Here is a 23,494-nt window from a genome sequence, read left to right as displayed (position 1 = left end):
TTCCTCCATGGGGAGAGGGCTGTCATTGCTGAATTCCTGTGAATGAAGTATGGCTGCCAATTCCTGTGAGCCGGATAATTCACCGTTATAGGTCTGATGTGTCCGACATGGACGTGACACTTCCACAATAGTGTCGAGAATTCACACAAGGCCGGGCCACGCAGACTCCTGTGGAGCCACTAATACTGGCAGTTTTAACAGGGACAATCAGCGGCAGATATGACAGACAGGCCGCCGAGGTGTTGAGTTATTTAGATGCCTAATCCGAGCTGCAACAATAGCAGAGAAGGGTGAGGATGAATTGTCTCACTGGGGAGCTTTCAGTGACTAATTAAACAAGATGAATGTAAAATGCAACTAGAAATGATATCAGTGTCCGACAGGCACGACCATGAAAGTCAGGCAATTATGTTATTACAAACAATTTTATTTAAAAATCGAATTTCTTTAATTTCCTGGATAACAGGTAAGTGAGCTGCGTGTTATAAATGTTCAACAAGTCAGTTTAATGTCTTTTCAGTGATAATAATGTGGAAGTATACTATTTTTAAACACGTTTTTCAGAGAACATATGTAGACATGTATGTAAGACAAGTATGTAGACACTATACCCTGCTAGCATGACAAACGTCTTTACCAGATATCTTTCAGCAAGGAAGAAGAGTGTTTAATGTGTTCTCACAGGATACATCACTGCTGGACTCTAAAACTTATTTTTTACATTGCATTACATTTAATTAATGACCATTGTGACTGTGCTGCTCCTAGTGAATCCACTGGTCCATTTTCATATCAGTTTCATCATTTAATGTTGTTAGAGAGTGAATTCTGCAGCCTGTTTTAATATCTGACAACGCACAACACACTGCCCGACAGGACCCTCGCATGCTGTATGTAAAGTGCTTTGCTGGATATTCACTGATTCGTCCACACAGTTGGTATGAATGAGATTTTTTTTTATTTTTCCTTGGTCTCTCAACCTCAATGGGAAATATGGGCTCTTTTATGGTGTTTCATAACTCATTAAAGTTTTTGCATGAGACGTGTTTTATTGTGTGCTGCTGCAGCTTTTACTTTAATCTGACGGCATTGACTTCAGACTTGTTCTGTGTTTGAAGTGAAACAAAAATGTTTCCTTCCCAGTTTCCAAGTTCTTCTGTGGAAGGAATTTATTTATTTCGAAGAGGTGAGATCTGGAAATAAGGTGTCAAGGACGCCAGTTATTCTCTGCTGAGAGGAGTTTTTCTAACAACTTTTTTATGGTTCAGACTGCCTTGTTTTTAACAAACCCTCCCTCCCCATGTCCTCAAAACCAAAACACCCCCGGTGATATTAAAATGCTTGATTGATGGACTGTTAAATGACTGATGACTGAGTGCTGACTGATTTATTGAACCAGGTACTTGTTGGGATGAGTGCTTGCTCGGGAAAGGCAAACTGTGAGTAAACTAAAAGTGGTTAAAATTCACATTCTAACACAAAATGCCAGTGAAAAGCTTCTGTACGTCTGAATCAGTTAACAAAGAGAAAGTCAGCAACAGGAACTGATTTCTAGACATGATGACAGCCTGCTCGACACATGCAGCTTCCTCCTTATTTACTGTCTGCTGACAGCCAGGGTCGTCTCAAAGTCACTCAGGCAGCCTCTGTGAGCCCACACCAAACACCTTTGCCCATTAAAGACTTGTTATTGTTGTTGTAACACAGACTCAGACTCACTGACTCACTGCTGAATGCAGAAAAATGCATTTGAAACTGAAGAATTACGTCTCAAAATGAAATATTGACTTTAAAAATGTTTGTTTATGCCAAGTTTTCTAGAAATTACTGCTGGGATTAATTAAGTAATTAATTGCTTGTGCCACGAACACAACGTAGCAACTGAATATAAAACAACGTGTGCTTTAAGAGTAGGAAACAAAACCTAAAAAAGCACTCACACTTCTTTTGAAATATTCCTTGTGTCCTCCTCTTGTTGCTGTAGTCTCTGTGGGGAATCTCCCTGCATTATCTATTGCTTATTCAATTTCATACATGTAGTTATGTCCCAAGGAGCCACGTGAGGCTTGGGTGAGTATCATGCCTGCTCAAGGTTGTTTTACATCTAAAAAAGACAGCTTCTCTCATTATACTGATGTTCCATATCAGATGTCTCACTCAGTTATCTATGCTGGGTTTCCTGGGGTTTCCTTGGCTCAGAGGCTGAGCGGAGGCTGACTTCCTCCATGCTACAGCCCCCTCCTGAAGGCCAACCCTGGGGTTTCAAGCTGCCATTCTCCCTTTCTCTGAGTTCTCCTAAGTGACTGTAAACCTGCTCAGGTTTTCACCTGCTGTGGCCATGAAACCCAAACTGGCTGTAAAAGCTTAAAAAAAAAACAAACAAAAAAAAACAAGAACATAAGAAAAATTATTTTGTGTCAGTTTCCCTCCCTGTTTGCAGAGCAGATTAGAGGCTGGTTCACAGTGATATACTGTACACTCAAACACACTCCTTCCTCTGCACTGTGCTCATGTGTGGGAGGCCGTTTGGACTGGAAGTGAAGGCGGAGCGCTGGACTTCACCGCTGTGAGGGAGAAATGTGCATGTTTCCAGTAATCTTCCTCACCGTACCTCTGGATATCTATCAGTGTTATTCTGTTTTACGAGGAGAGAGAAGGATAGAGCTGTACTCTATGAAAGTTATTTAAAAGGTCTACACCCACGGTTTCCACACACACACACACACACACACCATCACCCCTTCATCCCTGGCATGTCGGACCTGCAGTGGAGCGTGTAATCGTAACACCATGTCCAAGGCTGGAGAGAACTCACAGGCCAAATTGTCCATGTCATCGCCCGCTTCTGGCTGTGAAATACTGGATCTGACATCATCGCCCCTCATGGAGGGGCACAGAGGGACTAGATGAGGGATGGGGGGTGGTGGTAGTAGTGTGGGGGGAGGGTGTGTGGGGTGGGGGGGGTTGTATGGGATACAACAAGATTGGGGGTGAAGCTGCAGGGAATGTTGTATCTGTGGAAGTCGTTACGTCGAATTCCCCTAGTGGACATCTAAAATTATTACCTGGTTCCTTTTCTCCTTTAAATGTTGCTTCCGCTCTCTTTTTCTTCTTCTGTCTTCCCACTACTCCGCTTCCCTCCATCTTCCTACCCCTCTCTGTACATTTGTCACTTCCTGACTCTGGTTTTTTAACACGGCAGGAGAACACATCTGGACCATCTTGTCAAGAACTGCTACCTGGTTTACACAAAGGAGTGAGCAAAGTCATTTACACTTCACTTACTTAGCATTAACTTCCTGTTCTCACACATTTCGCATGTCTGTCCAAAAGGTCCATCAGAAACAATTTGGGGTTTTAGTATTTGCTCTGGGACACTTTGACCATTGACAGGAGAAGCACGAGACTGAATCGACCACTATATATTATCAGGTCGATCTACTCTATTATTGAAGCCACCAGAGTTTACAGCGAAATATTGCTTCAAAAACAGCAAATTACAGTTACATTCAAAGCCTCACCAAACCCAGGCCGTTGAGGCATGTTGGGTTCTGGACTTTTGAAACTCTCGAAACAAATGAAACAATTGCAATTAACCTGTCACACATGATGTGTCCAAATTTACTTTGAATTCACATTAGTTGTTTTGCTTCACTTAATTGCTAGTTCTACTCTGCCTTCATTGTTCACCTTCAGTCTCCTAGTATTTCCAGTGTTTTTTAGGGAGTTTGTGCATTTCAATTACTTATTACAACATGGGGCCTCTGAAAACCACATTTGCCTCCAGGAGGATGAGCAAAGGAGATCGAAATGTCCTTATTCTGTTGTGCATGTCATTGAAGTTGGTTTCCTGCAGATTGCAATGAATTCCCAACAGGTGAAGCATGGAGAACACCCAAAAACCCAAAAACTCAAAAATGTGACACCAGTATCTGCTTACTAACCAACCACTTGGGGTTAGCTATCACAAACATTACAAGACAAAACAATACAGACCTTGTGTATCTGTGAAACAGCAAAACTAATATAATCCACTTGTAAAGCAGAAACAGAGCAACCTCCACATCTGTCTTCATGCCTGTCATCTATCTGAGGTGTCTCCACCATCGTCAGACTGGACATTAGAACTAATTCTTGGTGCCAGACAAATCACTAATAAGAGATTTAAGCAGGATAAAACAAAAATATAGTAGATTTCAGGCTGAGGGCGGTGACTGCTTTGTTGTGACATCACAAAGTTCCAGAAGTCCTGACAGCTTGTTTTAAGGCTCAGTTTCTGAATACAGGCTGTGTGCGTTTCTCTGTGGACTGAGGCTTTGATACTTTCACAGTACTAATATAGAACCTAGACCTGATCTATAATCCAACAACACAGGGACATCTACACCTTTACAGAATATGGGACCTTTAAGCAAAACCAAAATCTTTCCCACATCAAAGGGCTTTTGATGTTGGACTGTGGATGCCAACTCCAGTCTATGGTGTGAGAGTCTGGCACTGCCGTTGATAAATGTAGTGCTTTATTCATTCATTCATTATAAAAATATAAAAATGAAAAATAAACATTGCAATTTCAAAAGGGTCCTTGCAGTTTAGTAGTATATGGACATTAATTTGTAGGAGACAGGTTTGATTAATAATATACAAACCAAAAGAAAGGTGGTAAGAAAAGTGTCATGGCTGCCTGTATTGTACTCAATTTAGTTAATGAAGATCATTTAATTTAGTTTATTTTGTAATAAGAAATCAAGACCAACACCTAAAGTGTGTTTCAAGAGATCTTCACACCAGGGTGAAAAGGACTGTGTTGATGCCCTCTCTGCTTGAGACTCTCAAGCTTGACAGGTGTGGTCAGAGGTGTGCTTTGCTGTGATGTCATGGGGTCTTGTAGTACACCTGTTAACTGCAGCAAAGGGAGAAGTTAAACCACTGGAAATCAGCAAAAACAACATTTTTAGGGGATGTTAAGAATATATGGTCTGTTCGCGGAAGGACTCAAATGACGCTCGAATGTTAGTGGCCGACTCCTTTTTACTCAAGAAATTCACTATACGGGTGCAGAGATGGCACCAGGGGGGAAACTCCATTTGACCTGCACACCCACGAACGAGTCACGGCTGTTAACGAAGGGGGAGGCAGTTAGGGATCATGTCCTTGACGCAGCCACATAAATTTATGAAATGTTATAAGAATATCAGATGACACTGCAGGGTTGTTCTAAAGGTCACTCTGTATTATAGCAGCAAATATCATGTTTTAAAAGGTGGTGTCCTTGAATGTACTTCTACCTAGCCCGTCCCACCATGCCCTTCCCTTTGAGTTCCAGTGACAGTGGTTGTGGTTGGGCAGCTGCGACCCCGGGAGACCCACTGGCTCACAGGCATCTCTGACCGGCTCTCACTGGTCCTTTTTAAGTATTTGACAGGTGAAATATGACAAGCTAATCTCTCTGCCCCCCCCCCCCACAGCCAGGGAGAAAAACATTAGTCCTGACCTTGGAGTTTCAGATGCAAATACATTCTAGAGGAGACAACCAGTCAACCCCCCGGTGACCCCCATAGTTTACTTCAGGCATGCACATACACACACGTACATGCTTCATGCTCACACACAGGCAATTTCTCAAAACAATCGCTCTTTTCTGTTGAGACAAACCACACACACGTTAATATTTATAAAAAAAAGCATGCACACAAACCACTACAAAAAAAATAAAAAAATAAAAAAAACATACAGTGCTTCTCATTAAGAACACAAAAGGCACATACTCCATGTAGAAATACAATCTAAATTTAGTTTATGTGGTATTTTTCGAAGTGAAGCCTTGTCTACACATAAACACCTGAAATACGAACCCAGCCCCATTATACACAGCCAAGAACATGTTAGTGAATAAATACTGACATCCCTCTTCTATTTATAAGGCGTTTGCTTTATTCTAATGTGATGTGAGTATGACTCACAAAGGAGCGTCTCAGCTTACAGGTTTACATTCAGCCACTGTGAAAGAGCTCACACTGGGCAAGTGAATCACACTACACGGCTGTGAAGACAGGCTCTGTTACATTTTGGCCTATTCACCTGGAAACCCATGAAGTAAGCTGTCCCATATTTCTGTACTGAAGTTCTCATGAAATTGTGTCTGCTCCAAAAACACAAATCATTAATTATTTTCTCATACAAACCGCACAGCAGAAGTGGAAGAAGTATTTTTTTACTACGGAAAAAAAGAAAAGGATTATCAGAGAAATGTTTGTATCAAATGACAGATCTATCATGGCAGATTGTGCCCTTTCTGATTGTCAGTTTTATAGAATATTACCAGTTTTGTATTATTACTACTGAAATACTAACATGTAAGTACCTTTTTTAATATTGTGACTGATCTAAGAAGATATTCTCTTTCTTCCTTCCTTCCGTTCTTCCTTCCCTAAAGGAGGTCAGGTCAACATTACAAGTAGCATGAATGATGCTGCAGTTTTCCTCCTCTGTTCAGGGACTGTTTCTCCTGTTTACTTCAGAATAAATGGCCTGCGATACTTTATTTAAATGAATAAGATTTAAATTAGGACGACTTGTGACCTCTGTGTAATCAGGGATGGTAATGAGTCACATGAGTGGAAAACTGGACAAGGAGAGTCTAGTGCAGTGTATGCAAACTGATATATTCTCCCAGGGTGTTTCTTACATTTCCTACATTTGTGTATATATCTCTCAACAGAGGTGTTAGGAGAGAACCTCTTAAACCTCAGCTCTTCCTATTGGAAAGGATTTTTCGTTTTCATATCAAAAAATAAAATCTCTCTGGGCTTGAAAGCTACAGTCTTTGACAGTCAATAGATTTTTCATAAAACATCAGTGGTGAAGACTTCAAGATTTGATTCTTGTAAAACTTAAACTTCCCAACGTTTCCAGACCATACATGACAAAGGTAACAAGACCATTTATTATTTTTAAAGCTTCCTTTGAGTAATTGACAGTTCAGAAATAGACAGGAACCATGGGGATATAAAGTGGGGTTGACATTGTGGTCATGTGGTATGTGCCTTAACCATTAGGCTGCCAGGACGTCCCACTGAAGGAATAAAGGGCTGTTTCCATTCATTTCAAACCCCCACCACCTTAAACCCCCAACATCTACATCTGCCCCGCCACACAGATTCGTTTTTGTGGGTCTGTACAGTCCATTAACAAGAGCTGAGGGATGGAGAGCCGGTTGGCTAAGTAAGCTCAGGGCTTGTTAATACAATTTTCCTTTAGCCCACAACATGAAAAAAAGGCCAGATACATGACCTCTAATTGACATTTGAGGAATTTAACTGATGTTGCAAAAAAAGGCAGCTTCATTAAAAGGGCTATAATTTGATGTTTGGTTCTTGCTGGTTGTTGTTTGCTGTAAATGAGGGTGTGAAGTTAGAAAGACGTGAGCTTACCAGACCTCTGCTGCAGGCTGCTCCTCGTCTCTGCTTGTTACCTGCCGTTATCTGCCACTCGCATGACACACCTGACTTTCAGACCAACCTGGCAGGAAGAGAAATGCATGGATTAAAAAAAGATAATGTCTCTGGTTCTGCTGCATCGATTTTGATCCTTTATACAGAAAGTCTGTGAATAGAGCTTGATCTTGGTGTAATGTTCCTCCACTGGTACAAACATTCATCACTGAGGGTGAAAGAACACAGATGCAGTGAGACTTACTTTTTCTTTCATTCATTTAAATATAGAAATTCTCAGCTCAAGGAAAAAAAGAGAAAGAAACGTTTTTAGTCTGTCCAGCACACACATCATGTTTAAGATCTGCCCACAGATTTTCAGCCATGTTCAGTTCAGAGGTCTGTGACGGCCGTTCCAAAGGCTTCAGCTTCTGTTTGTTGAAGTCGTTCATGGTGGATTTTGATGTTTGCTTTGGATCACGGTCCTGGTGTAGAAGCCAGCCTCTTTTCACTTTCACTTTCTTGACTGACTGCAGGACAGAATCTGCATCCAGACTTTACTGATATTTTGTGGAATCCATTCTTCCCTGTCTGTTAATGTCTCTTGTGCCACTGGCTGCCACAAACCCACAAAGCAGAATATTTTCTCCCCCATGCTTAACAGTTAGCAAAGAGTTCATTTCATCAAATGCTGTTCCTTTTTATTCCCCTCCAAAGACACTTTTGTCGATTGTGGCTAAAGAGCTCAATTTTAACCTCATCTGTCCACAGCACTTGTTTCGGTTTCCAGATGTTGCTTTGCAGACTTGCAGACTTTTGTAATGAGGTTGCAGGTAAGGTTTCCTTCTGATGACTCTTCCATATAGACTGTGTTTGTGCATCACCTCTGCACAAAGCCCACCAGCGGCTCCATTTCCTGAGCAGACTGAGGATGTTTGGCATGAACGCCAGCATCCTCCCCAACTTCCTACAGGTGCACCATCGAGAGCCTGCATCATGGTCTGGTACAGGAGCTGCTCTGCCCACAGCTGCAAATCATTACAGGGGGTAGTGGCGGTGGCACAGTACATCACTGTCAACAGATTCCTGGTCATTAAGGATATCTTCTACCAGCGGTGACTTCAGAAGGACCACAGCCACCACAGACAGACGATATAGGACCCTGGCTGCACGTAGCACCAGACTGGGACGGTCTTTACCACCAGACCATCAGGCTTCTCAACTCATATCTAAATATTCCACATCACATATTTGTTTGCCGGCACTGGTCAATGCACTGCTTACGCATCAACCATGACTGCTGCTACTGAACAAGGTCAGAGAATTTATCAGCTCTGTAAACGTCATCAGCTGACAAATGAACGATGTTTGACCTGCCTGTCAATTAAGACCTAGTGAGTTAATACATTTAATGTAATGGTAGAAGGATGCTCAAACTTTTGCACATGCCACAATGTGTTTGTAATGTTTATTTTTAAGTTCATGAAATAAAAGGTAATAGTATATGCATGAATATTTGAAAAAAGTCTGTTTGCTGCAGGGGTTTGTATTCACTTCTAAAATCAACAAAATATGTAAATTGTCCAGGGGGTGCCCAAACTTCTGCATAAAACCATATGTTTTTGACAGCACAGGGTGTGATTATGTTACACTGGCTCCGCTCTATCTGCCTGGTCTGACTCAGAGGGGCCTTTCAGGAAAGTCTCTGTGATTTCAGGTTGGGTCTGTAGCAGAGAACAGGTGGTGGACACGTGCTGCTCAGAGCCTCTGATGCTCACATTCCTTATTATAAGTACATCTCTCTCATCAAAGGACTTTTTTTATAAATCAGGGAGTTTCCTTCTTTTTTTCTTAAAGGAAAAACCTGGATGGCGAAGGAGCCAAAGGAGGTTCTGCTATCAAATTTCTACTCCTCATCCTCTAAAAAAGTAGAATCTGTCAAGCTGAATATTGCAAACATGTCTGTTTTGTCTAGATAAAATGGAACAAAAGTGAAGGAAGTACGGAGAGAGAAAGCGAATACGATGAAAAGGAAGAAGATGAGGAAACGTGGAAGATGCACAGGGGATAAGAGTGAAAGAAGTGAGATATAAAAAAAATGAAGATGGACAAATCCCCACTCTCCTTATATTCTAACAAGGGGAAAGGGACTGTTATCTGAGAGGAGAGAAAAAGAGAAATAACGGGAAAAGGTTGAGACCACACAAAACCTGCACACAATTCATGCTTGCTCTGAATCTCAAGGGAACCCTAAGCCATACAGTGAGGTAATTCAGACCATCTGCAGGGAGACCGGCCTGAAGAGGGGCCCTCCATTTTAGCAGGGCTCTATAAAACAGGTTTGGTGGGTGGACCTGGGTCCATACAGTGGCTCTTGGCTGTAATATTTACACCAGTTTCATAAAGAATGAAATCTACAAACCTTTACAAATAGCAGTGGTCCTTTGTACTCCCAGAGTAGCACCAGAGAAGAGTTCTTAAATGTGAATCACATATTGGAGATTCAAGAGGGAGGAGCAGCCCAGTGACTGAAACACTGCTGATCTGTCCTTTCTGCTGGTTTGGTCACTGAAGGGAGACCGTGCTGACACACAAGTTAAAAGAAAAAATAAATAAAAAACTGGAGCAAAATACAACAGTGGACAAGCACTGGGCCCACTAATATTACAAAGAGTCTTGTGTACCCTCATGTACTCATCAGCCACAAGAAAATCTCATCAGCATCAAAAAATTGCATGTTAAAAAAAAAGTGTCACATTAAAATTTTACATTTCTGACACACTGAGTCCTTCAAGTTTGAAGAAAATTGGTTATATCTCTGCATCTTCCTGCTCTGTCTCTCCTACTAATTTTGTACATACTTGCTCACAGCAATAACACACACACACACACACACACACGCACACACGCACACACGCACACACACGCAGCTGTACAAGACAGTACGGAGACACATACAGTCACGCTCACTTGATCTCAGAGCCTATCAGAGCACCTCATATAGAATGTCCCTCACCACAGCCAGATGTCACATTCAATTTGGTAATGATCTGCTGGTGGGTATTCTTGGAAAAGAACATATAGTGAATATGTGCATACCTAGTGAAATGCAAGGAGAAGCCTTAATCTCATTTTCAGGGGGGGATTAGTGGTAAGGTTAGCCATGTGAAATTATCAGTCAGCCTTTCAGAGTAATGATGTCTGTGAGGATGCTGTATCAGGACAGCTGAGGGACAGAAAGTACGTGTTCTCCTCAGGACTCGAGAGGAGGTAAAAACTGCTTCTGTCTGGGTCAAACAAACAGTCAAAGACAAATATAGATAGACACACTGGTTTATTATTATTGGCTTGTTGAAAAAGTCAGCAATGTTAGATGCAGTGCAGGAGAGAGTAAAGTGCAAACTCTTCCAGAACTCGTACAAAACAGGAGTGTAATTTGGTCCGGCATCTTAAATAAACTGTTCATAAGAAAGAACATTTAATCCTGATTTAATTACAGCTCTGAATGATGACAGACATCATCTCAGCTTTCATTTTCTTCTATTTTCAGCGTTGGTGCCGGTCGTCGTATCAACATCTTTTCAGCATGTTTCCTGGCAGTTCACAGTGTTCAATCACTTGGAGCAACAGATACAGTAGCTGGAATTCAGATTATGTAACTTCTAATCAACTAGATGAACAATATTGACTTTCTCTGTGAATATCCGGCACTTATTTCATGCACCTGTGTGAGGAAATCAACCCATCTCCTTCAATCATTTTCAAATAAACATTAAATGTTCATTAGAAAACTTAATTGAATTCTGTCACTCTAATGAGCATGTTTCCAAACTGGTTAGAGGGTGTTTTGTACTAGTTCTGTGTACTAGTGAAGTGAAGACTGTCTATTAATTTTATTCTATATTCTGGTAACTGATGCAGATGTGTAAATGATTAGTTGGTACTTGAAATGCATTTTATTTGAGTTTTTTTTGAAAAGATGATGTTGTCCTGCTGGTCTGACTCACTAGATGTAGGCTGTGGGTATAAGCCTTTTAAAATCTCCCTCGCTATGGGAAACAATAACCTCCAGGCGAGCAACCTACACGCTGATAATGGCAACTTATGATGAAGATCAGGATCCTGCAATCATACAGATGACATACATCCTTTCTATGTTTGTGGCGTTGTCTTCTTTCCCCACGTGCAAATGTTCTTGTTTTGGAGGACAACATTTACTCAACAGCAATACAGAAGTTTGCTTAAATTAGCAGCATTAGCAACCATAAGTTACAGGTCACAGCAAATCAAATAAGGTTGTAGCAGCTAAACCCGACTGTATAGAACTGAACAAGCCAATGAAGCATTGGATTTGTGAAGAGGAAGATTGAGCTTTTGTCACTTTAACTGCTCTCCACCTTCAGCCTGAGGTCACTTCTGATTCCTCTCCATCTTTTCAAGAAATCACGTCTTACTCTCGGTTCCCACATAATCTCAACAATCCACCTCAGAAGTGACTTGACAACAACGATGAATAAAGACAAAAGGATCGAGTAAGATCCAAACGCTTTAGCACCTGAACCCTAGCGAGTACAATAAATGTCACAGGGATATTTATAGTGCAGTATATGGAGAATGTCCAATTCCCCTCTCCTCAATAACGCACATGCATCTGCTAACGGCATCAGAGCGAAAAACCCCTTTTGCTCCATCCGAGAGGGGTGAGGAGGGTTTTGGGAAGTGAAAATAGAAAAGTGCATTGCGTCAGCTCATCTTTGTGCCACTGCACACTTTCTATTAACTTACACTTTAAGCCCCTCGTAACCCAAACCCCAGCCAACTGCAGGCCGCGCTGCCCTGTAGGGCCCTGGGACCGAGAGCTATATATATCTAACACTCACCTTTACAGCTGCCAAGAGAGCACACCACACAGCAAGCTGTAACTCCATCACACCATACATGAGCCGGCTGGATGGAGAAATTTGCCCTCAGCAGAACAACTGCCATAAACAGCACATGGTACACAAACACCGACCACAACAAAAAAGTGTATATGTGCTCATCCATATAATTCTCTTTACAAAGTTCAAATGTGATTTAATTTTGATTAAGGGGATTAAGTTTGACTTTTTAAAAAGTGTCATTGCCAAAATGGAAGCAAAATTTTGTCACATGACTAAAGAGCCAATATTCACAGAAGGATATACATAAAAGGCATTATGAACTTTGTGTTTGAAATCAAGAGGTGTAGACTTGACAACACCATAAAGACTTTGACTTATAACAACTCATCCATAGATAAGTGACAATGTTATAAAAAAAAAAAAAGGATTCAGAAAATCAAAGCTTCATTTGATGTGTGTGTGTGTGTGTATGTATGTGTGTGTGTGTGTGTGTGTGGGGCAGTGCAGACTGGCAACTCTGATTATCGCACTTGAAGACGGACTCAGTGATCAAACAACAAACACAGCAACATGAAAAACCCTCGACTCAGAAAATACAAATGGTGTAAGCTGTGTGAACAAATGAATTAATCAGAATGTTCAAAGTGAAACAAACATTGTTAACTCATTTTCTAATACTGTAAATGAGTGGTGGACACTTCCAGGCATGTTCATCAGTTTTCAGTGTCCCCTGGCAACTTGGGTTGTGTTGTATCATAGTTCTGTTTTATTTTGTGTGACTTGCAGCAATTCTGTATTTGCAAGTGTTTTGAATTTGCTGTGCATTGTCTAATACTGTGGTTAAATAGTTTAATGTGTTTCTCAGACTGGCTTGTGTTTTAAATTATCTGCTGCAGTTTTGTTAAGATGTTTTCTTCTCTGTGTTTTTCTAAGTTGCAGTGAAATGAGCTTTCTTAGACATCAGTTTATTTTTCATAAAAAGAGCAGTTAACACCACAACAAAAGTGTGTTGAGTGGAGTGTGATTGTTCTCTGTATTTTGAAAGCAAGAAAAGGGTTTTTATACGTATTTGAGGGCATTAAGAGATTTGACGGCAGATTCTATTGAGGCACCTGTGGCCACAAGCACCAAATGTGGGGCAGCTGCCTCTGGTTGGGTGCTAGCAATTGCCTGCAATATTTGGAGGGTTAGAACGGGTGTTTGTGTTGGTTTGATTTAATTTCTATATTTGTCTCACCTATAATTAACTAACTTAATCACTTAATCCCCCCATTAACTAAGGTTAATGTTGCATTCCCAATAGTGTTTAAAATCAGGTTTTAGACGGGCAGGGGGGAATCTAACATGTTGGTTTGCTGAGCAATTTTTTTCTACAAGTTTAGTGCATATTTTTATTTATTTATTCAGTTTTTATTTCAGTAAACGACAACACAAAAAGTATGAAAAACAATGGTATGATGCAGCGTCATTTCTCCCACACATCACTTCCGAAAACCAAAAGACAAAAATACAAAAAATGTTCCTGTTGAATTTTAAATTATAAAATTTATAACAATCAAGGCCATCATATTATTTCCACAACGCATTTCTCCAAAATGAGGAAAAAAATGACAAACTGCAATTAAAAAAGAAATCTCAAGCCTCAAACCTCAAGCCTGCTTCAGGCTGGGGACTGGGAGCTTGTGGTCATGGTTTCTAAGAGTTTATGTTTACCATCTCTCATTTTAAGTTTACTTTGTGTTTCATGACTTCTAATGATCTTTGTTTCTGGCTGGCATCGTCCTATACTGCTTCAAGAGTTTGATATAAAGACAGTCAGAGTCTTTGAGTTATTTTGCATGGTGGAGCAGATTGCCAGGAGCGGCTGCTCTGGTGCACAAGCTGTCGAAAGGCCTCACAAACTGACATCTGGGTATCTGAGAAAGTGTGGATGTGGTGTGAAAGTGTTGTGAACGTGACAGATCTCAGTGTGCTGACAGTATCACCACAGATCCATCTGTGGCCTCATTCAGTCTCTTCTGCCAGGAGGACATCAGCCCCGTCAAACTCACTGCTGTTCAAACCTTGTATCTTGTATCTGAGTACCGTGTGTCCAGAATGTGTCTAAATCCAGTGAACATGGTCAACAGTTCACACCTGACATCAGAGCGCTTCTCAAAAACATCTCATGAGAGGACTTGTAATCAGGATCCAATTTATCGCATTTGATTTTAGAATACGAGAGGAGGGGATGTGACCTCTAAACTAGAAAAAATAAAAATGAATGCCACATCATATCTATCAACAGCTGGCAAGGAGTAAAAACTTTCTTCCTACATGTTAACATAAATATTAGCAACACTGAAATCAGTTACGGTGAAATTAATTTTAGGAAAAGAGATGGCAGAAAGAGGATAATACTTTGGCGTATATGATCACAGATTGAAGTTCATATAAAACACTAAGACAACAACATAGAGCTGAAAAGTAATGGTTGCTCTCTTGTATAAATGATGCAGACTAAAACCAGCAGGTAATGTGAACAAAGGCCTTTTAAGAAAAAGGGGAATAATCTTCACGAAAACACAGGACAATATGAGGAACATTAAAAGTGCCTGCGGTAATGTAAAATCAGAGTGATGCAGATTGGTGTGGTAAACTAGCAGGAATGTATGTTTGCAAAGATGTATGTTTTTTTTTTAATGAACTATTGTGTTTATTAAGATGCACTCTTTTAGATTACAGGCGCAGACCCTAAAATATATGTTTGTTTTTGTGAATTCTGAATTTTGGACATATTTAGAGATGTCATATTTGAGATTAGCATGGAAAAAGAAAAAGTTAGTTATCAAAGTTGATGCTACAGAGTTTGTAAAGAATATAGTAACTAGTTGAGTTCTTCCACAGCACACTGGGAAAGCATTTCTTCATGTTTGTGCACATGAGCATCGTCATGTTGAAACAGGAAAGGGCCAAACCCAGACTGTTGCCACAAGCTTGGAAGAACACTTTGAGTCTCAATTAAGGAAAACGATATTTGACTCGTGAGGCCCAAGCACGAAAAGTAGCACACAATATTATGTGTACAACAAAATTTTAATCCAGCCAGCGTTCACATTGCCGCCACAACGTAATTGGGGAAATAGTTAAGTAGTATACGAACGTTGGTTCTAGAAGCCAGAGTAGGAGAATGTGTAGACGGCTAACATAATGAAATTTTTTTTTCACTTAAATCAGAACGCTTGGTGTTGCACAGTCGTACAGCTCAACTGTTTCGAGGCCAAAGGGCTGCATATCCCTCGTATCTGTGATAACTACACTCACTAACACTCACTTTCTTTGTGATAAAGTCAAGTTAAATTCATCTTTGAAATCCTGAACATCTGCAGATAAAGTACAGTAAATACTTCTTTTCCACGCTGTGACTAAACAAAGGTAATAATCGACTCACATCATTCAGGTTCCGTCACAGACAAATGTGCAAATCGATTTTACAGCTAAGTATTCGTGTCATGTGCAATTCTACTGCAATAACATGCACTTGTGTTTCACACACACATGCACACGTCTGTGGGTACGGGCTTCAAAAAGTGTGTGTGTTTCTGCTGATATAAATCATTTCAGCACAGCTGCAGTCTGCTGCTCTATCTATCCTCAGATAAGCCTTCTCAAATCTCCCTCCAACCATCATGTGGCCTTGCAGCGCTCACGGCCTGGCTGCCTCTCAAACCTCCAACGTTTGTGTGCAAGTGTGTGTGTTTGTGTGTGTGTGTGTGTGTGTGTGTGTGTGTGTGTGTCTGTGTGTCTGTGTGCGTGAGAGAGACAGCATGTGTTTGCCTCTGTGTGTTAAGAGAATGTACAAGTGTACAGAAAGCTTTAAAGCAAATGTGGGTTTGAGAGAACACGTTAGTGTGAGTGTAATTATGGGTGTAACTAGTACCGACTAATCCCTGCACGCTGATAAAGAATCATCAGCAGAAACTTTTTCTGACATTCGTATGATATTTTTAATCTGTAATCTGATCTAGTTACAACTGGATTCACAGTCTCTATTGGTATAATAGTATAATAAAAACTTTCTTTCTCGCTGAAGTAATTGCTGGGATCTGGAACAGGGCAGCATCATTACAAAGTAAAAAAAAAAGGGAGCAGCCAGACAATCAAGACAGGTTGTAAAATAGGCAACAGTTTAGTCAGACTGCTGCATCTAAACCTCTTTGTTTGGAGGCTTAAAAAAGAAAGAAGAAGAAACAGTCTGAGTAACTGAAACAGACCATCAGACTGTGGAAAGTGTGGAAAAGTGAGGAGGGAAGTTTGTGAAGGAGGGAAGAGAGAGGGGAAGGAGGAAGGAACTGGATGGTAGAAAACTGGTGAGAAATGATATCTGAAGAAAGGGAGTGGTGAGAGAAGACCTGTGTGTGTGTGTGTGTGTGTGTGTGTGTGTGTGTGTGTGTGTGTGTGTGTTCAGGGGTGCACACAGGCCACAGAGGCAGATGGAGTTTGAATTTAGGCTCCCATGAACGGACCCGTCACATTTCATTCTTCACTACTGCTGAGTGACTCTGCTGAGTGTGCTGACACACACACATACACATACACACACACACACACACCCCGCCCAAATGCATGTGTTAAAAACATATGCAAACATACAAACTAATGCATTCACACACAATCTACCACGTTAGACTTGACTTGCTGATGAGATATCTCTAATTAACAAGATCTTGCAAATATGAGATGTCAAAATTACACAAAAACATCTCCCTTGTTTCTCTTTGGTGAAGACACTGTGCTTCTCTAAATACACATACAAAGCATAATGAAAAATACAGATCCTCACTTTTTAACCAGCTTCACCTGACAAAAGTTTTCTCTTTGTTTTTTCCCTCCAGCTGCAACTGAAGCTCAGTGAGAACAACAGTCATCATCAGTGGACATTGTAGGGTGTGCAAAACACACTAGCACACACACACGCTCAGACTCTAATAAACACATACAAAGCAAGCTACCATATGCTTCTAGTTGAGGCTGCCTGGGTGAGAGCGAGTGGTTTTTGGATGAAGGCCTTTTGCACGCACAATATAGCTCAATGAGGATACATTAGCCGTTACCTTCCCAGCAGAGAGTCCCTAATGAGCTGGGGAGAGCTCAGCACCTCTCAAAAACACACACACACACACACACAATGTACATGTACAGTGACACACTCAGAGTAGCAACACACACAGGTATCCGCACATATTTAGGAATGCATGTGCACCTACACACGCACTCACTCACTCCTGTGGGGTTTTGCTAGGCTGAGAGTGGAAACATGCTAGGGGCAGGGAAACAGATTCCAACTTCTTTCTTTTGCTAAAATATATTGATGTAATTCCCTATAATCTAATAATCTAATCGACAGCAAGGGGTCCAGTATAACTAGGCTCTAATAACACCAGTAACTCAGTGAAGGGGAAAACCAGGCACATAATAAAATACGGCCTGCAGTGTAACATTAAGCCTCATGAAGCAATATGGAGGTTTGGAGGACACAGTCGAGGCCTGTCTGAGTTTGATAATCCCACATTTCATTTGTAAAAAGGTTCCAGAGCGATTTAGTATAGCACTTCCATGCAGCTGGTTGACTCCATCACAGATTAAACAAAGAGGTCAAAACCCACCCGGCAGACGGCAAGACACTCATATGGGTCAAGCTCCAAAAACACTGCATCCTACATTTCCCACAATGCAACTTCAATAGCATCTTTCATTAGACCTTCCATGCCTAGTCAATACACACATCATTTAAACTAGAAGAACCCAGTTTCTCTTCTCAGATTTTTGGTAATATTCTTGCCCAAACAGAGGCAACCATAATGGCGTCATCAGTAGTAGGTTTGTCTGACTTTAAAAAGCTCCTCCAGAGCCACAGAAGACATTATACCATGGGTTCACTGGCTGAGTAACCATAGTTTGCTGACATTTCTGTAGTTCTTTTGGCTGAACGAGAGATATCGTAGCTTCTTTTGCTATAAAACCCACTTGTAATGAATATACCTTGACTTATCTTCCTCATTGTTAAAAGTGTAGACTCATTTGAAAAGTCTACCATTGACCTATATGGTGCATTAGAAGTACAGAGAGTTTTTGCGGACATGAGAGCTATGATGTTAAAAATGAAGCAGCCTTGTAGAAACACACAATAAAGATGGACATTGTGAAAATGATACTGTAAACCCACATTTAATACAAATGGAGCTACTTCCTATTGAAATAATTCATCAATGATCTATATGCAGTTTGTGGAGAGAATTTAAGCTTTTCAAATGTACTTGGATCAGTGGATTGAGCAGCATCAGCTACATTCCTTTCACCTCAGGGAAAACGGTGAAAACAGGTTTTATTGTAATTTGCGTGAACTAACCCTTTGACAGGCCGACTGGTACATTCCCTACAGGGCTCAGTCATTAACACATTAGAGACCTACCGCCCTATTGCTCTTTCACATTTCTCTGCAGCTCTGAAAAGCTCTACTGGACCACACCTATTCAGAATTAAAACGTAACAGATACACAAACACATAAACTGGCATTATTACTCATCATCCCAAATATATTTAAGTCTGACACAGACATAAATATGTAAACAAATGCATATTGATGCTGGGACCAGACTACACATTATCAAGATGGTTCATGTCACATTATGTGATCAAGGTTCTTTAAGGTGCTTGGCCAAGAGACTGACCAGTTTGTGGTCTTTCACAAACTGCATGATGTACATCCAAAGCATCACAGGAATAAATCACCAGTTTATCATGCTCATTTCTGACACCCTATGTCTGTCAGATTAAGACATTAGACACCATTTTATCCACATTATTTCCTTTGTCTACATTAAGCTCAACTCAAAAGACTTTAAACCCAAAGGGCTCACTATGAAAGATTTTCGTCCTCTTCTTTGGTCTCATAATACGACATCACACAACACGAAACACATGTAAGAGGCAGGGAATGCCACTGATCAGCACAAAGTCACAAGACTTATCGCCCCTCATATTTAACCGCTGCGAGCTGTGAGGCTATTTTGTTCCTTCCCACAGGTGTTAGGAGTTAATGCCGTCGGTCATGTGACAGCCGCTCGGGCTTTGGTCCCTCAGGATGCCGCGGAGGCTTCAGAGCTATGAACAACCAGCCCTGGTGCCTTCATCTGGGTTAGGAATAACGGTGTTAACAGCTTCTCACACAGTACAGACATACAGCAGCACTGGCTGCACACAACAAGGGAGATGGTGAAGCTGGAAGAATTTAAACAAATATACTTGAATATACTGAGAGTTTTGTGGTGTCGCTCAGTAAATAGGTGAAAAGTGAGGGCTAAATCCAGTATTTTTTTAAAGTCTGGTTTGTTTTTACTCTTCTTAAAAAAGAGGGGGGGGGGCGAGTGTATGGACAGATCAGATTTTAGTAGTGATACAGATCCACAATCAGATGGCTATTGTCTTTGAACTCTGATAACTTGATAACTATACATGTCACAAAATTAAACAGCAAAATATTTTCTTTTGTACATCCATGTAAATGCAACTTATTGCTTTAAACAGTGTTAACAACCTCGCACAGACGTGACAACGATAAAAGCAAAAGTTATAGAGAAGTGAAATAACGTGTGGAACCATCTCTTCCCCAATATAACTGGGAACCCTGTCAACAGTGTCGGTTTAACCAAATCATAAACTTTCCCAGAACCTGTTCACAGTGACCTGCTGCTAGATTTGGTATAACCAATGGCCAGTCCAACACTAGACTGAATAGACAGGATGAGATTACAGTGGGATGAGAGTATATTTTTTGTATTATTTCTTGCTATAGACAGACGAGGCTGAAAATCATCCCCCAGCAGACACTGACTTGAATTCTGATTTTACATTTATAGTTATGTACAAGTTGTGTTTGCTCACTGTCAAGTTGAAAGAAAAGCCTGGACACATTTGGGATATATTTGCAAAGAAAGTGCAGCCTGTCAGTTCTAACTGCGGTTTGTGCTAGTGTGAGAATACATGACACACACATGGTATCTAATTTTGTTTGTACAATCAAACAATATATACTGTAGTGTATATTGGTGTGTGTTTTCGTATGCATTCAGGCATATATGTCTGTTTTTAAACACTAAACAAAGACTCTCCAGGGAAGCAGAATTAGTAATGCATGCAAGCAAACAGGCACACACTTGCATGCAGCATTTGACCTTGTGCCAAGGTATCCAGTTCATCATTGGTGAATCCCCTCTCTGTTGGTGGTTATAATGGTGTTTCCAGGCTAAATTAAATAACATGTCCTCAGCAAAGACGGGATAAGAACAAAACGAGAGAAGAAAGGACAGAAGGGAGAAAAGGTTAATATAACAATAGGAGATGGAAAGAAATAAAGAGAAGTTATAACAGAGGTGAAAAAGACAGGGACAGCAAGATAAGAGAGAAATACTGCAGAACAGCAACGTGGGGAGACAAGGATGTTGAACAAATCCCAACTTTCCTCCTGTGCTCTCAGGCCAGAACGACGATGGATTTTAGGTTTAACAGCTGGAAGACATGGAGGTGTCTCTGCAGACAGACCCAGGCCTGTAAAGGAGCACTGAGGCTGGGCAGGATCCTTAGACCCCAGCCAGAACACACACACACAGAGGACATCTGGATATACACACACTTCACAGCAGTGATCATCATTATAAATTGACATCCTGAGCCAGCAGCACATAGAGGAATAAATAATTTAGGCAGTAAAATGGGTGGAAGACAAGGATACAAAAACAATGTGACATTCTGAGCAAAAACACAACAGCACTTTTGTCTATTTAGTGAGATTTCTATACACTGATTTCAGAGACGAGAGCTGCTCCACCCTTCAGATGAGCACTTGCTGTGAATCCTATAATCCTGTAACACAGCAGTATAAATGTAGAGGGGGTCAACGCCTGAGTGGATATCATTGTAAGAATTGTAAAAGCATGAGACAAAGCTCCCAGTGCAACCCTGGTGTGCTGAGGCCTTGTGATCAGGCCAAGCATTACCAATATGTTGTACATCATATGGCATGTTTAGGGATAAACAGGCTCCACTTTGTAACCAAGGAACCACTGCAGTATCACAACAGTCAAAGAACAGACAAGAATGAATGACACACACTATTATAATAAAGTTTGTTCAATTACTATTTGTTGTTACTGTAATGGATCAGTGCTACAGTGTACTGGGTATATCCCATTAGAGAGCCCTCATCATATATTTTAATTTAGCCATTATGGAAACATGCGCATAATTAGCCTAGTGATACACATCTTTTATTTAAATATTTGGCTAATCAATAATGTGTAGCAGCAGAAGCATTGCTGTTAGGAATAATACCAATTGTAATACCTAGAGTAATACTTGTGTGTATATATATATATATTTTTAGTATAATAAAATGTATACAATATTATACACTGCATTAGTAGTGGTATTATTCTTAGTTTCAAAAGTGTGTGTCAGTGTCCCAAAGTCTAAATAACATTTAACTGTAATGAATATTTCTACTCTAACAAGAATACAGTTTTGAACTTAAACAACTGGTGTAAATCTGAAAAATAAATCGTTATCAGTAATAGAATTTAGTGATTGATTGGTTTCAATCAGCTTTCAAAAACCTAAAATGTGCTTGTCAAGCCCTAATTCATGCCAAGACATTTTTTAGTTGTTTGGCTACACTTTCCCAGCAGCTCTAAATGTCTGTAAATCTTATAAAAAATAAACAATGAAGATATGATTCAGAATCAAATTCCACGGCTGTAACAGAGGAATAACGAGGGATATGGACATCATGCATTCATTCGTTGTAACAGTGAGGGGATGAAAATGTTCAACAACCCTAAATAGCACACACGGCTGCAGAGGTATTGTGTATATACAGCTACTGGTTCAAACCCATTAACACATGCTGCAGAAGGCGGCACCACAAAGATCCCACCTGTCCTCCAACACAAAAAGGCAGAGCTGCATTTATAATTATAGTTCTCATTTCATGCTCATGCTCTATTATTATGGGGGAAAAAATAAAACTAAACTACTTATAAAAACTAAAAAACTATTAATAATACTAAATTTGCATTTTTTCCACTGAAGGATTAGAAATAACTTATCACATGCCTGAACATGAGATGCCTGCTGTCAACAAATGCCATGGAATTTGTGCATACTGCATTCTTCACCATTTTAAAAATAAACCTTTAATTAATTTTTATAATTATGAAATATCAAACTACATGTACATAAATAGTTACACAAAAATTAGGAACAATTTTTTTCTGGAGAATAAAACAAATGTGCTGATTTAATTGAATTGCACTGCAGATATATTGTGACTAAAAGTCATGCTACATATCTAAACATGACTCTTCTTGTGGTGTCTTTGGACTGACAACCACAGTAGAATAACAGGGATGCATGTACACTGGGAGCCACTAGGGGGGAGATGTGAGTCTTCTTCTGCCCTCTCTGCTGCCGGCAGGAGCTTCAGATGAGTTTGACTCAGGATGAGGGAGCATGCCAGAAAGTGTGTCCTGTTAAAGGTTTGGGGCAGGACTGAGAAACTACAAATGCTGTCTTGTTTTCAGACAGGAGGCCACACAGCTCCCAATGTTCCCAGGCCTGGGTGCACTGGTAAGGGTTTCCACCTCTGCTGGTAATAGCAACCTCAGCTAATTAACCACAGGCATTTAATTTAAGCCAGAGGAGACCTGAGCCTCACTGCCAAATGTCCCTGGAGGAAACGGGGATGAGGGAAAAGGCAGAAGGACCAATAAAAATGAGCAGGATTTAGGTTCGGGGGGCCAGGGCAGAGGTTTGGGCCTGAGCACCTGTCACACACAGCTTGGGAGCAATGAATGCTATTGATGAGCGGGGCAAGGTCAGCCCCGACTGCAAAGGGGCCTCCACTCAGCCTCTTCGGATCTCCGGCGCAAAGCCAGGGGGATTGTTGGACACCTGTCAATCAGGACGGGGAGGGAAACAATCTGGACTTGGCTACTGTGCCTCAGCTGTAAGGCAAGCTCATGACATTCTCACAGATCTCACAGAAACCCCTGTAACAAGATAATGATCTTACAATATTACACCGACATTGAGAAACATTTTGCACACTAGCACATTATGAAAGGTGAGATGAGTAACATACC

The 23,494-nt window shown here is 40.7% G+C and overlaps 1 long non-coding RNA gene across 1 annotated transcript in view; it reads right to left on the bottom strand.

Annotated features, from left to right (window-relative positions):
• Positions 1–4,590: 4,590 nt before the first annotated feature.
• LOC130177750 (uncharacterized) overlaps positions 4,591–23,494 on the bottom strand; it is a 50,468-nt gene continuing 31,564 nt past the window's right edge. Inside the window, exons 2-3 of the long non-coding RNA XR_008829052.1 lie at positions 7,434–7,521; positions 4,591–4,903 (exon numbers count right to left, since the gene is read on the bottom strand). This is a non-coding gene — a long non-coding RNA (uncharacterized LOC130177750). The remainder of the gene's footprint in view (positions 4,904–7,433; positions 7,522–23,494) is intronic.

Source organism: Seriola aureovittata, chromosome 11 (assembly GCF_021018895.1).
Source record: "Seriola aureovittata isolate HTS-2021-v1 ecotype China chromosome 11, ASM2101889v1, whole genome shotgun sequence".
NCBI classification, from domain to species: Eukaryota; Metazoa; Chordata; class Actinopteri; order Carangiformes; family Carangidae; genus Seriola; species Seriola aureovittata.
This window is presented reverse-complemented; position numbering and strand designations above follow the sequence as displayed.